The following is a 13,341-nucleotide window of genomic DNA, read 5'->3' on the forward strand; positions in this document are numbered from 1 at the left end:
TAAGCAAAGCAGAAAGTGATGTGAGTAAAACTATTCTTTTTGAGATGTGAATTTAGCTTATAAGACACACTGCAGTGCAGGGAGTACAAAGACTGACGTGCTGCTTGACACATAGCGCAGGGAAGATAAAATGGCAGCAAGCCTAGTTCACTTGAGCCGTTCTCTTCCAGCAATTTGAGTGGGGAGGCTGCTGCTTTGCCTCCAGATAACAAAATGTGTCCTTGTTCAAGCATGGCTGTTCCTTGTGTTATCAACGAACACGCAGAATGCTGTCTTAAACCTAAAAATACTCCAGTACCTCTGACCGAAAAATGCTCCTGGAGGGGCAAGATTAAAGGCTGCCTCTTCAAAAACATTTAAAGTGCCATTTATGCTAGTAGAACAGAATGTGAGGTCAAATCCAATCCTAGTCCAGACTTTTGCAAATGATCTAACTTAAACCTAAACCTAACACTAAACTTGGTATAATCTTTTGAAAATACTGTTTCCTCCAACCTAATGTGAGATTTTGTGAGTTGATTTTGTGTTGTCACACATCCCACCTACATTTACTGCTGGCCACTATCCCTCGGTAATAGCATGAAAGAAACATTCAGCAGACTGTGCAGTGAAACTCCTGTTACACCCCAGATGTGTTCAAGAGTAATGCTAAACACAGGTCCCACTCAGAGAGACACCCCCCAGGGAAATGCTGTAGTCAAATCAGAAAACAGATGAAACAGCATCAACTTCCTTCATTTTCTGTTTATGAGACTTGATAGATGTATAGGAAGGAGTGGCTGACAGACTAAACCTGGAACCACTGAATGTACATGGCTCTCAATGTACCTGTCTGCACTTTTGCACACTCCTTGTGCTAAACTGTAATGTTATTGTTTAGGGTAATATTCTTATCAATACTTTTTTCCTGAAAAGTGACGAGGTAAAAGAGACAGATAAGGTGAAGGCGTGACATAGATTTTCACCAGAAGTTTTCTACTGTGAAAAGTGTCAGGTAGACTTACAGCAGTGGCTTACTCTAGGTGTGTGGCTAGATTCAGGCCTTACAAGCAATCAGAAACAGGTAGGAGTGCATGTCTTTACTTAAAAGATCTGTCAGAGAAATGTTGATGGTCAAGAAGATTGCTTCAGTTTATTTGGCTTTTTATTTTACATATATGGAATAATTAGAATAATAATGCTAAGAACTTGTTTCTATTTGCAAAACATCTGTTTAATTAATTGTGATTAATTGCAGTGCCTGTCCAGTATGGAAAATCATTGCTAAGTGTTTCATGGTTGGTCAAAATGTGGAAACAATCGGGACATCCAGAAATGACTTAAAGCCTGTGTGACATCCTTGGGGAGATGTAATCATTGTGAGTCACTGGTCGTCTCCAGAGTACTGTTGTGCAGCAGTGACATTCTGTCCTCATACGTGCCCTGCTGGCTCATTTTGGTTCCAGGCTGTTTACAGAGGATGTAAGATGGAGTAGGACCTACTAGGATACAGTCGAGAGCTTGGTGAAGGGCGTTTCAGCAGTCAGGAATAGATCGGGCTGTTGACAATGTTTCCCTAGTTCCTAGTGATAGAATCTTGGCTAGTTTATGTAGAGGAAATAGCCTCACAGTCATTTAACATCTAATATGCTGTATTCAAGGCTCCTTAATTATTTATGAATATTGATGGCCACTAGAGGATTCCTGCTTTGAATACATGCGCTGTCAACAATCTCAAATCTCAGATGTAAGTTTCATACATTTTTCTACTTCTCTTTCTCTCTGTTATTGATACATGTTGGGTCATTGAGTGTGGAGTCGGGTGACCATTAATGTACTTTTTACTCATGTTTTTGTTTGTTATTGCTATGTTCGTACAGAGCAAAAATCTCAGCCATTTTACGAGCCTGCCATAACTAGTCTTTTAAATCAAAAGGTTGTGTGCTGCACAGAAGCTGTTCATAATGGCACCCTGTGAGCAAAATGTGCTTATGTGTGTTTTGTGTTGGAGTCTTGAAAAGCTCGCAGCAGTAATGCTTTCATTTCTTTTGTGAATAGCTGGCTGTAAGAGATATGGCTTTGTTTTCAAAAGGTACTGAGTAGGTCTGATCGATGCCTGCCTGGGGGTTATATGTAATTATTCTGCAACTGGGCAGCCATTAAATTGTTGTCTGGCTACAAAATAGACCCAAAATCATTTTACTTGAAGTTTCACTGGACAGGGCCTTCTGAGAGGCAGCGGAGAAGCTAGCAATGACCACCGCAATGACCATCACCATGGTAGCACCAAGACTGACAATCAGTGAGATGATTGGCTCAGCCAATAATATACAGTCTAGAAGAGCCCCTGCCAGGCTCTTAGAGGAAAACCACCAGACTTCAAAGTAGGATACTAATCCTAAGCATAACGTTATAATATGGGTCTGTTGTGTTTTGAACAGTGTGTCTCAGGCCTAACAGCTTCTGTCAGCTATTAAAGGGGCACAGAGCTCAAGGGCTGCAGAGAGCTATGTGCTGTGACAGGAGCTGGCAGACACATGTAGGCTACACGGTGGCCTCTAAGACACAGCCCGGCAGTGGAAGCGTAGGCCCATTAAACCCTGGCTCTCCTCTGAGAGGGACAGTAACAACTCCCAACACTAGCCGTGGCTCAAAGCGCTGACGTCGACTTTTGTCTGACTAAATGCCTTCTGACCATTGACACTTTCTCTTTTCTTCCTCTCAGATTCTACGGCGCTAAAGTCGACTGCACCAAGAGTGCAAACACCGGCAGTCAGGCAGTGTTCTGGAGGTTGTTTAAATGAAATGAAGACATTGGTTAATGGACCGAATGACCAAAAGTACAGTTAGAGGAAACATATGGAGGACTGCCTGGCAAAAACGGTCCTGCAGTCTAGCATCAACTGTGAGGCCAGGGAGGTGTTGTGATATCCAGGCGATAACCTCCAACATATTCAGGTAATCACTGGCCTCTGTTACTTTGACCCAGTAGACACACTGGACATGAGGAGGAGGATGCTGATGATCATCTTTTCTTGGAGAGCATCTTAAGAAAGGTGCATGTTCTTCAGTGTGGTGCATGGCCAGTACTGGCAGAATCTACTGGAGGGAGAGTGTCAGATACGATGTGGCAACCAGACATCAACAATAAGACTTTGAAAGAAAAAAACTAATTTAAGATGACCAAGCCTTGAATAGATCTTGCTTGATAGATTTTGTCTCTTTGTTCTTCCTGGTTACAGTCCTGGTGACAGTCCGGGTTAGCAACATGTGCTCTGGTCTTAGGAGGACTTGCAGTCACAAATCCTCAGAGATTAGAAACAGTGCTCGGGATGTTCTCTTCTCATTCTCTTGTGACATATCTGAACTGATCAAAGAATGTGATATAAGTCATGTCAGGATCTGTACTACACACCCCTCCCTGATGTAAACGTACATAGGGTGTCGTGTCACATGTACAAACACATGTCAACTTTCCAGAGATGGTAACTGGTCCCCACTGTGGACATTCAGAGTCATGTTATCTGTTATAGTGCCGTGTTAGATCTATGTCTGGAATCAGACAGTGGTTGAGGGTTGGAGGCAGAGAGGAAGACACTTCACAGCAGCAACCAAATATGGTGTTCTTTCTGGGTGTTGTCCATGTGAACAGAAGGTGGGCTGCATGGGTCAGTCGTGACGTCTGGCCTCGTGTGAGCCTGTAGCCAGAGGAAAGTCTGCTCATGGAAGTACCTCCTGACAAGCTGGACTGGCTGAGAAACCAACCAATTGACGCCTTTGATTCGCTCAATTCCATCTCGTCTCCGTCATCTCACACAGTTTTCTTTAGCAAGCTGCTTTTCACCAGTTGCTGTCCTGCATGCTAAACGTGAGCTTGCCTAATTGTCATGCAGCTCATTAAAACATTAGAGGTTGATGGGTTTGATGCTGGACTCGTTGGTTAACTCAGGCCTCAGTGGCAGGGGAAGGGGAGGCAGCTGCAGTGGCTCTTTGCAGAGAATCACTCGCTCAGGGGAAATTAATCAAAGGAGCACATAAAAGGGGCCAGTGTGGTTTTTCATGTCATTCCTACTCTAAGGTACTCCTGTGTGTGCCAGGACCAAAAGAATACCTTATTGCTCAAAGGTAGGCCTATTTACTTTGTTTAGGCCACGTTGCAAATGTTAATGATTGAAAACACCTGAAGGTATGCCATCAATTTAATGGCCAAAGTAGCTTTCATACACATTTGTGTATTTTACTTTAGGGTCAAAGACGAACAACGTGCAATAGAATGCTCCTATAATATCCTTTGCTGAAGACATCACAGAACATCTTCATTGCATTGCCCATGCAACAGTGAACATCAGTAATGACTCCAGTAGAGTAAGTCTGGCAAGTCTGTTGCAGATGGAAAGGTAACATAGCCATCAGGGGCGGCTGTGGCTCAGGGGGTAGAGAGGGTTGTCTGTTAATCGCAAGGTTGGCGGTTCGATCCCCGACTCCTCCCAGGCCATGTGCCGAAGTATCCTTGAGCAAGACTCTGAACCCCAAGTTGCTCCCGATGGGCAGGCCGGCGCCTTGCATGGTAGCTCGCTGCTGTCGGTATGTGTGATTGAGAGTATGAATGGGTGAATGAGAGGCAAACATTGTAAAGCGCTTTGAGTACCGCTAAGGTAGAAAAGCGCTATATAAATGCAGTCCATTTACCATTTACCATCAGATTATCCATCTGGCCCTTTGAGGGAATTCATGAAGATGAGATTCCACTGGGAGCCATGATGCACAGGTTTGCTAAAAACCTCTCCTCCCCCATCTCCTGTGCCAGCCGTCACTGGCAGCTGTGCCCAGTCTGCAGCTGCCAGTTATTCCTCCCTCCGTCAACTCAAACAAATGAATTCAAAACCTAAAGGCCTTTATCAGTTTCCTCAAACACACTTTGTAGAGATACACTGTGTCGGCACGGTAAAACTCCAGTGGGAAAGACAGGCTGGGGAATCTATTCTGCAGGAAAGTTTTACGTTCACTCTTGTTGCAATTCATTGTCCAAGGACAGGTATTAAGAAGGAAGATGTTTAAAACATCAGACATGTTTTATCCCCCCCCCCCCCCAGTGACACGCACATGGTGGCCCCTGCTAATTGGCCTGGGGAGGGGGGGGGGGGGGGGTTGTCGATCCCCCCTGGGGTTCTTCCTCCTACAGCCCAGTAATGAGATCAGGCAGAAAGCTGACAGACTCCCTCTGCCATTCAGACGCTGTGTGATCAGAGATGCAGACCATGTGTACAACTGATGATGCACTTGTTAACGCTTCTGAATTCAACAACAAGTATATATCAAAGGAATTGGCATTGATCTTTTATTGATTTGTGTTGTGAACGCAGACAACTCTGAAATGACCCGTGTCGGAGGCCAAGGAGGACGGACCAATCCACCTGGTGAAACCCTCATTCCAGCTGGAAAATATGTCTGATATTTCAGAAAGACCCAGATTGTGAGACTGAATGTAAATCAGCTACACACTTGATTCCCCCCTATCCAGTGCTTACATGGGCTGAAATCATGTAGCCTTAATGTATGCATGCTCTGTCTGTTATGGTCTCAGCTGTTACCCATTTATTTGCGCACACCACACCATCCCTACCAATTCCACCTGCTCTCTCCTCACTGCACCCTCTGCCTCTCGGTGTGTGTGTGTGTCTTTGTGAGGCACAGTCTGTCTGAAGAGGGCAACAGAGCTTCTCTCGATAAGACCCAGGTTGTGCAGCTTGCTCTTGTTGAAGTGAGTGGAGCAGGTATTCCTGCAGACATACCTCCAGCTCCTTGCCGTCTGGGAGAGGGGAGGACAGTGGTAGTGATGCATGTGTCTGACTACATAGTCTATCTTCCCCTCTGCTCAGTTCACTCAGCCGGGCCAAGCAAGTACTCTAGCATCTGTCTTCTTCATTCTGCTAGGGACAGAGTCACGGTAAGGCTTTGACAAAGCCTATTTACTCTTATGCGTTTTTTCTGTGATTAGAAGAGTACAATTTGACGATTCCTTTGTGTGTGTGGAGAGCATTTAGATTTGCACTGCTCAATGTCTCATCATCTCAGCACTCTGGATTAGTAATCACAAGAGTGTGTTTATTGTAGCATAAAGGGAGAGCAGTAAAGGGCTTTTAACTGAATGGTTCATGAATAAAGCACATGGTTCATATATATTTCTTCTCTATAGCTAATTGAGCTCTAATAAAAAAACATCTAATCTCTTTTAGAGTCTCTCATTGCACTTCTTTGACAGATCCTGGCATCATGGACTGTGCCCCTCATAGTAGCTCTAGAAGTCAGCCAGATGATGCATAGTAAAAGACTGTGTGAGTGCAAGTTCCTAATATGTTTGATTGGCATATGGTGTAGAGAGATTGAACATTTATTGATAGTGATGAGCTTTAGTTTCAAATTGCCATCAGACGTCAATGTGTGCTCAGCACCATTACTGGTCTCTCTCTCTCTCTCTCTCTCTCTCTCTCTCTCTCTCTCTCTCTCTCTCTCTCTCTCTCTCTCTCTCTCTCTCTCTCTCTCTGCACTGGGTGAGCTGGTCCCCCCTCTCTCTCTCTCTCTCTCTCTCTCTCTCTCTCTCTCTCTCTCTCTCTCTCTCTCTCTCTCTCTCTCTCTCTCTCTCTCTGCACTGGGTGAGCTAGTCCCCTCTCTCTCTATCTCTCTGCACTGGGTGAGCTAGTCCCCTCTCTCTCCCTTATACACTGATGTTATTTAGTCCATATGTGGGATACGGAGACGTTCCCATATTTGTTCAAATTAAAAATATTTTTTTTATACTAGCGAGACAGTGGAGAGGGAGGAATTGCAGCTTAATGGACTTTAGCTTGTTTCAATAAACCACAATAAAAGATTTCTCACAAAGAAGATGGTGGTTAGAAACTTGCATAATGAAGGTAAGAATGATTATACAATAAAGTTGCATTTATAACCTGGGGAGGCTTTTACCTATTGTTCACAAAATAAAGTAACCAAAAATACCCACTGAGCAGAGATGGGAGTTCCTCTCTAAGTGTGAAAGTGATGGAGGGGTACATAGAGATACAAGCCCAATGCATTATTCATCACAAACAGAGTTGTGATTGTCTCTTCTCCTTCAGTGCTCACTGTTTCTATAAAACACAAGCTCATATTCAAGTGAAGACCTGCGGTGTGTTTCCTTGTCTTATTTCCCCAGAAATCGCCTAAAATAAAACCTCGAAAACAGTCTGGAGCAGTTGTCCTTCGTTGTCGAGCAGACCACGTTGTTATCAGAAACTCATTTGGTTGGTGCCAAAAGTAATTTTTTGTCACCTTGTGAGACATCAAAGTATCTTGCTCTTGCACTGTTGCTGCAGGATTGCAGTACCACTATTGATCCGCACCCTTTTTTTCTGAGGTTTCAGATCCATTCTCCCCTGAATATTTGACAGGTCGGCACCGACAAGCTCTGGGGTCTGTAGGGCAGACAAAACCCTTGTGGGTTTGTTAGACGTCAACTGTGCTCTCTTACAGAGTCACAAATAGACAATCTCATGTCAATGCCTCACTAAGTCCTCGAAACAGATACTCTTGAGTTTCTCTCACCTACACACAGCCTGATGTGACCAAAGACACTTGTCTGCATTGCAGCATGCAGTCTTTGCTCTGTTCTGTTTATCAAACTGTTATGTAAATTCATTCACTGTTGAACCTGTAACTTGTACTTCAATCAAATACAAATTAAGGTGTTTGCAGCTGAATGATAATGCTTGGAGTAGTGTCAGATAAAAGAAAATATGTACAGAGTTTAAAGTGAGCTCATTTCTCAAGTCAAAGGACAGCGCTTCCAGAGCTGGGTCGAAGTCACTCCATGCAGCATTTTTAGACTGAGAGAAATGTGGTCAGACATTTTGAGAGAAACTGGGCAGTTTTTATTGACACAAAATCCGAGCCAACTGCAGTTTAGTCTTGTTGATGCCAATTTATGGTGCCATCTAAATGGTGCCGTGAAGCCCACAGGGTGTAATCTGAGGGTGAGTCGTGTCAGGCAGCCAGACCCACTTCTGACACGATTCATGGTGCTGGTGATCAACAGACATCCATGTGTACCCAGCTTTAGTCTGGCCTGGCACCGGCTAGCGTGGCAGCTGTGACCAGGCGAGACGTGAGGATCATTTGAAATGTCTGACTTTACTTTGCTGTAAAAGTTCATTTTTAGATGCCCTCTCAGGCGTTGAACTTGTTTACTTTGCTGCACGGTGTCTCCTGTAGAGAACAAAGCCTGAAAACAACCTAGCCTCAGTCAAAAGCCATCCAGAGTACAAAAGAAAATCCTATTCAAAAGCAAACAATCTCAGGATTAATAAGCAGACGACTAGCGCAGGGCTACAGGATCCTCCTTTATTTAATTCACAGGATTCAATTTGAACACTCGGCTGTACCAGAGTCATTGGCTGACACTATAAATGCCTTCATCTCAATGCAAATGTGCTCTCTTGCCAAGGTTGATTACCTGCCATTAGGAGCCTTCTGTGGAATGACCTTCCTTCCTCGTGTCATGACTTCATTTGCACCTTAAAGCCGCCTGTCAAACATGGATCCATTCTTCTTCCTGTGGCCACGGCCCATTTGTTTGAACAGAAAATGGACACCGCTGGCATACAAAATAAAGCTTCCACCAAAACGTATGCAAAGCCAAACGGTTGTGTGTGTAGTAGACTGGTGATGGACGTGCCTGTGTCATAACCCCAGATCGGATGTTGTGAAGGCCTGTGATTAAGATAACGTATTGGATTAACCATTAGATTAGGATCTGTTCAGTTGATCTCAGTGTGTCTGGAGATGCAGCTGGTACAGTGCTCAGAGTGACCAGTAGGTGTAGCAGTGATGTCTTATTTGAGCTGACAGGATGAGAGAGAACAGCAAGACAATTAGCAGCATCCGTCACTAGCATTATCTCACTGATGTTGCAGTCCCTGTCAGATCATCTCATGCACCTATTAGAGCTCTGACTGGGAGATTAGTGCTATCATCAAGGCCTGACCGTTGACCACTTTCATGACTATTAGGTACCATTTTGACTGTCAACAATATTAATACAAATGGTTTCATACCCCGAGCAACATCTCCCCTCCTCTACTTCTCTATGTCTCTCTCTCTGTCTCTCTGTCTCTCTCTTGCTCTCCTGCCCTCTCTCTCTCTCTCTCTCTCTCTCTCTCTCTCTCTCTCTCTCTCTCTCTCTCTCTCTCTCTCTCTCTCTCTCTCTCTCTCTCTCTCTCTCTCTCTCTCTCTCCTGCCCCTCTCTGTCTCCCTCTGTCATTCTCCCTCTCCCTCGCTGCGGCTCATTCACAGTCACTGCTATTGTTATTCACAGTGACAGCACACAGATAGCAAGAGGCCTTTAATGCAGCACACTGAAAAGGAATTAAATCCTGGCCTCTGCTGCCACTGTCTCCTTGGGCACAGTCTATTCATTAATCAACCTTTTTTTTTTTTTTATCCTGCCACCAGTTTTTGGCACCACAAGTTGACACCACAAGTGCCAACTTGAATGGAAATGCCAAAGACACTGACTGAGTCAGATCTCAACTTTCAAACCCTATAGTTACAGAGTTCTTAGGGAATAAATAGGTTCATCACGGCTTCCTCCTCCCCGCTGCCAGCCAGTGGAAGTGTTCTACACCTACCTGCTGAGCTCACTGCACTTCATCCCATTATTCGGTCGTTCCCAGACGTCCTTTAAAACAAACTGAGGAAATTAGGGCAATAAATAATATTTCTTTTCATATGCTTCAATTTCACCATGATGAAAGCTGACATGTTATTTCAGTTGGTTCCCTGATTTGAGAGAGAGCGAGAGCGAGAGCGAGAGCGAGAGAGAGAGAGAGAGAGAGAGAGAGAGAGAGAGAGAGAGAGAGAGAGAGAGAAAGAGATAGAGACCCTGAGTTGTTCTAAACTGGGAGTCGTTTTTGGTCATAAAATTGCATGCCAATAAGCCTGGCTGTGTAGGAGGGTTTGTGTTTCCCCACAGAGGGATGACACAGCTGAAGCTGCTGATTATTTACTGGGCCAGAACGACGTGGGCTGAGTTGGTGTGGTGGAGAGAGGGAATCAGAGTGTGAGAGAGAGAGAGAGAGAGAGAGAGAGAGAGAGAGAGAGAGAGAGAGAGAGAGAGAGAGAGGGAGAGAGAAAGAGGGAGAGGGAGAGAGAAAGAGGGAGAGAGAAGGAGAGAGAGAGAGGGAGAGAGAAAGAGGGAGAGAGAGAGGGAGAGAGAAAGAGGGAGAGAGAGAGGGGAGAGAGAGAGAGAGAGAGAGAGAGAGAGAGAGAGAGAGAGAGAGAGAGAGAGAGAGAGAGAGAGAGAGAGAGAGAGAGAGAGAGAGAGAGAGAGAGAGAGAGAGAGAGAGAAACTCAAAGTTACACACCCTCCAGTGTTAGGAAAACCCATTTCTGGGGATCTACTGATGTACATAGCAACATTTATGTTGAGCCTGTGACATGAAGCCTTGACTATTTTATACATACAGTTAGGCTCTGATATATTTTTCTCAGAGTACACCAGTCAAGCTATGTGAACTATGTAAGTCATTTTGCCTTTCTAAAATAAACTAGCCTTCCTCTGAGTTCTCTTCGAGTTTTGTCTTATTTAAAGAGGTGAAAATTAATCTCCACCACCTGTCCTCCACAGCGATGGTTGGAGCAGCAATCTTCCTGAATAATAAGCCGGCTAAGAGCAGGTGGCTGTAAGTGCTGGTTGCATTGGCCCTGTTCAGCTGACCCTGTCTGGCTGCTTCTCTGACTCTTCCCCTTCTTGAAATCAGTGTGATTAATGGATGGATGCATTCCGGTCTCAGGGTCCTAGGTGGTTCACATTCAGAAGAAAACCAACTTCTGACTCTAATATCTTCCTGCTTGTTTCTCAATGATTTATCTCGTCTTCCAGACTGGTAGATGTGCCTTGAAACAAGTGGTTCTCATGGTTGCTCCACACTTTCTAAGGAGACATTACAGGATCGAGACAGAGAAATCAATCCATTATTGATGACTCACCTACTATTAATATCCCTCTTGTTTCCACTGCTTCTGATCTAACATGATTAGGGTTCAACATCTGTGTTGCTTACCGAAGGGAAACCATGAATGAAATCACCCCATGTTATGAATGCACCTTCAGGTCCACTTGCACCTGTCAGTCTTTGGGTAGGACTTTTTGCAGTTTTCGTTTTTCAGGCTGGTTACTGGTACCCTTGTTAGTTATGTTGACATGTTTTAAGAGAGTTTCACATACGGCTGCTTTGGATGTCTCTTTTCAGAAACATCCTTTACTCGTTTGTAATTTAAATGAAATGTGTCAAATTGGTTCAATTGTTCACTTTAACATTCGTTGATCTGCATTTCCATGAAATAGAAAATACAGATTCAAGTTTTCAACCTCTCCCTTTTTGTTTATGGCAGAACAGTAGTCCCTGTAATAGTTCAAAGGTGACCCAATTAATAATGCAGAAATTGTTGCCTTTGAAGATAGGCCTAATTATAACATGTTATATTCCAATATATTAATAAATAAACGCTCCCCTATTGCTTCAGCTTTGTGCTTTGATAGATGTACAGTCAGTGGTGCTAATTACCAAGGCCTATTAAGACTTAAAGCATAGTTTGTTTAATCCTAAATGAAAAGCTCTCAAGGAACTTTGTCACAATAATGTTGCTGCCACAACATCTGCATTATTGGTACATTTAGTGCACTCTCATGTGAGGCTGTGTCGTCAGTCGTGTCATTTTCTAATTGTGTCTGAGTGTTTTCCTCTCAGATGAGTTTTAAATGGGGTGGTCAGCAGAACCAAGATATTAATCACAGTGGCTGGGCTGCACCACACCACTGATCGTTGCTATTTTCAGCCCTCATTAAAGGGGATTTTATTGATTGTACATCAACGTTGTAATTATTGAAGGGTTGTGATGACTCATCGTTTTTTTTTTACTTGAGAGTAAAAAGAATGCCTGTTTGTACCTTTGGACCACCTACAGCTTTTTCTTTCAAGCGAACACATTTGTGCTTTTGGAGAGCAGAGGATAGAAGAGCCTCATCATGCAGAGGCACAATGTTTCTTTACAAGTTTTTTTCCCTCTGGAGGGGCATTATGTGGTCGTCTTAAGCAGATCTTGAGAAGGTGGCATCCGCTTACGCACATGATCATTAAGTACATGTTGCTTCTTGGCTTCCCATCACACAGGGCCAGAACACAGGGTCACACCGAGTGGGAATGAGAGATGAGTGTTTACACTCCCTCGGAGATTGCGAGATGAATATTGTGTATACGTGTGTGTGTGTGCTTGCTTGTGTTCAGTTCTATTCTCGGATCTTGGTTCTCGCTGCATTACGTGGACGGTTGAATCTCAACCATAGAGGACTCCTGCTCACTACGGGCACAGCATCTTCATCGGAGACTAGATATTAGAGAAACTGTTGCTTTGCTGTGAAAATCACTTCAGCTGTAGTCCCTGTGTTTATGGCCATCTCTAATGATGGTGGTGATTAAGGAGTGCCTTTAACAGCATTTTGTTATTGGGTCATACAGTCCCAGAGGAGAGCAAGGGAAAGCAGCACCAATCATAGTTTGAGGCCATTAAAGTCGAAAGAACTGAGAAGAAACAACAATGTTCAACTTTATAAAGGTCTGTTAATGGAACGGGCTGAGGGTGGTAGACAGTAAGGCAGCTCTTAGGGAACTCTTTATCCAGTCATTAGGCCCATGGCAGAACAGAGAGTTGCGAGCATGCCGTGTGTTTGATAAACTAGTCAGTGTGGAACTTGTAAAGACAAGATGAGTAATCATTTACACAGATGTTCTTCTTTGTTGTTGATTGCTCCTTCTTTATCACCAACCTTAGACTATGGTGCCGTTTTAGTAGCCGTTCATGAGCAAGACATGAAGAGGACATGCAGGATAGACAGTCTTTATAAATGAAGTATGAGCCACCATACTACGCACCTCACTGCTCCGTCTGTCCCACCCCCCCCCCCCCCCCCCCCTCCTGGGCTGGAGCTTGTCTTGAGAGGCAGCGCTGACTCACTGCTGTAACAGGGAAGATCTGCTGCCTCAATCATTGCAATGAGGACTCAGCACCCAGACAGGCAGACGGCGGTGGGGGGGGGGGGGGGGGGGGATAATTATGGAGGGAGCTGGAGAGTAATGCCAGAGGGGAATAGTGGATGTGAAGTCCGAGAAAAGATTCGAGGTGAATCTTGTCAGCAGCTTTTCTGTACAAGGATAAACTCTCTGCATCTACCTGCAGAATGGAGCGTACTGTGTCGGAGCTCCTCTGAGCGCCCCTCCCACACGCTGTAGCGCTGCTGTTTTTCACCCACTCCTTAGCATAGCCTCC

General features: G+C 44.4%; 1 protein-coding gene across 4 annotated transcripts in view; it reads left to right on the plus strand.

Annotated features, from left to right (window-relative positions):
* Nucleotides 1-13,341, plus strand: part of tanc2b (tetratricopeptide repeat, ankyrin repeat and coiled-coil containing 2b) — a 70,361-nt gene that overhangs the window by 2,324 nt on the left and 54,696 nt on the right. The window lies entirely within an intron of this gene.

Source organism: Osmerus eperlanus, chromosome 12 (assembly GCF_963692335.1).
Source record: "Osmerus eperlanus chromosome 12, fOsmEpe2.1, whole genome shotgun sequence".
In the NCBI taxonomy this organism is placed as follows: Eukaryota; Metazoa; Chordata; class Actinopteri; order Osmeriformes; family Osmeridae; genus Osmerus; species Osmerus eperlanus.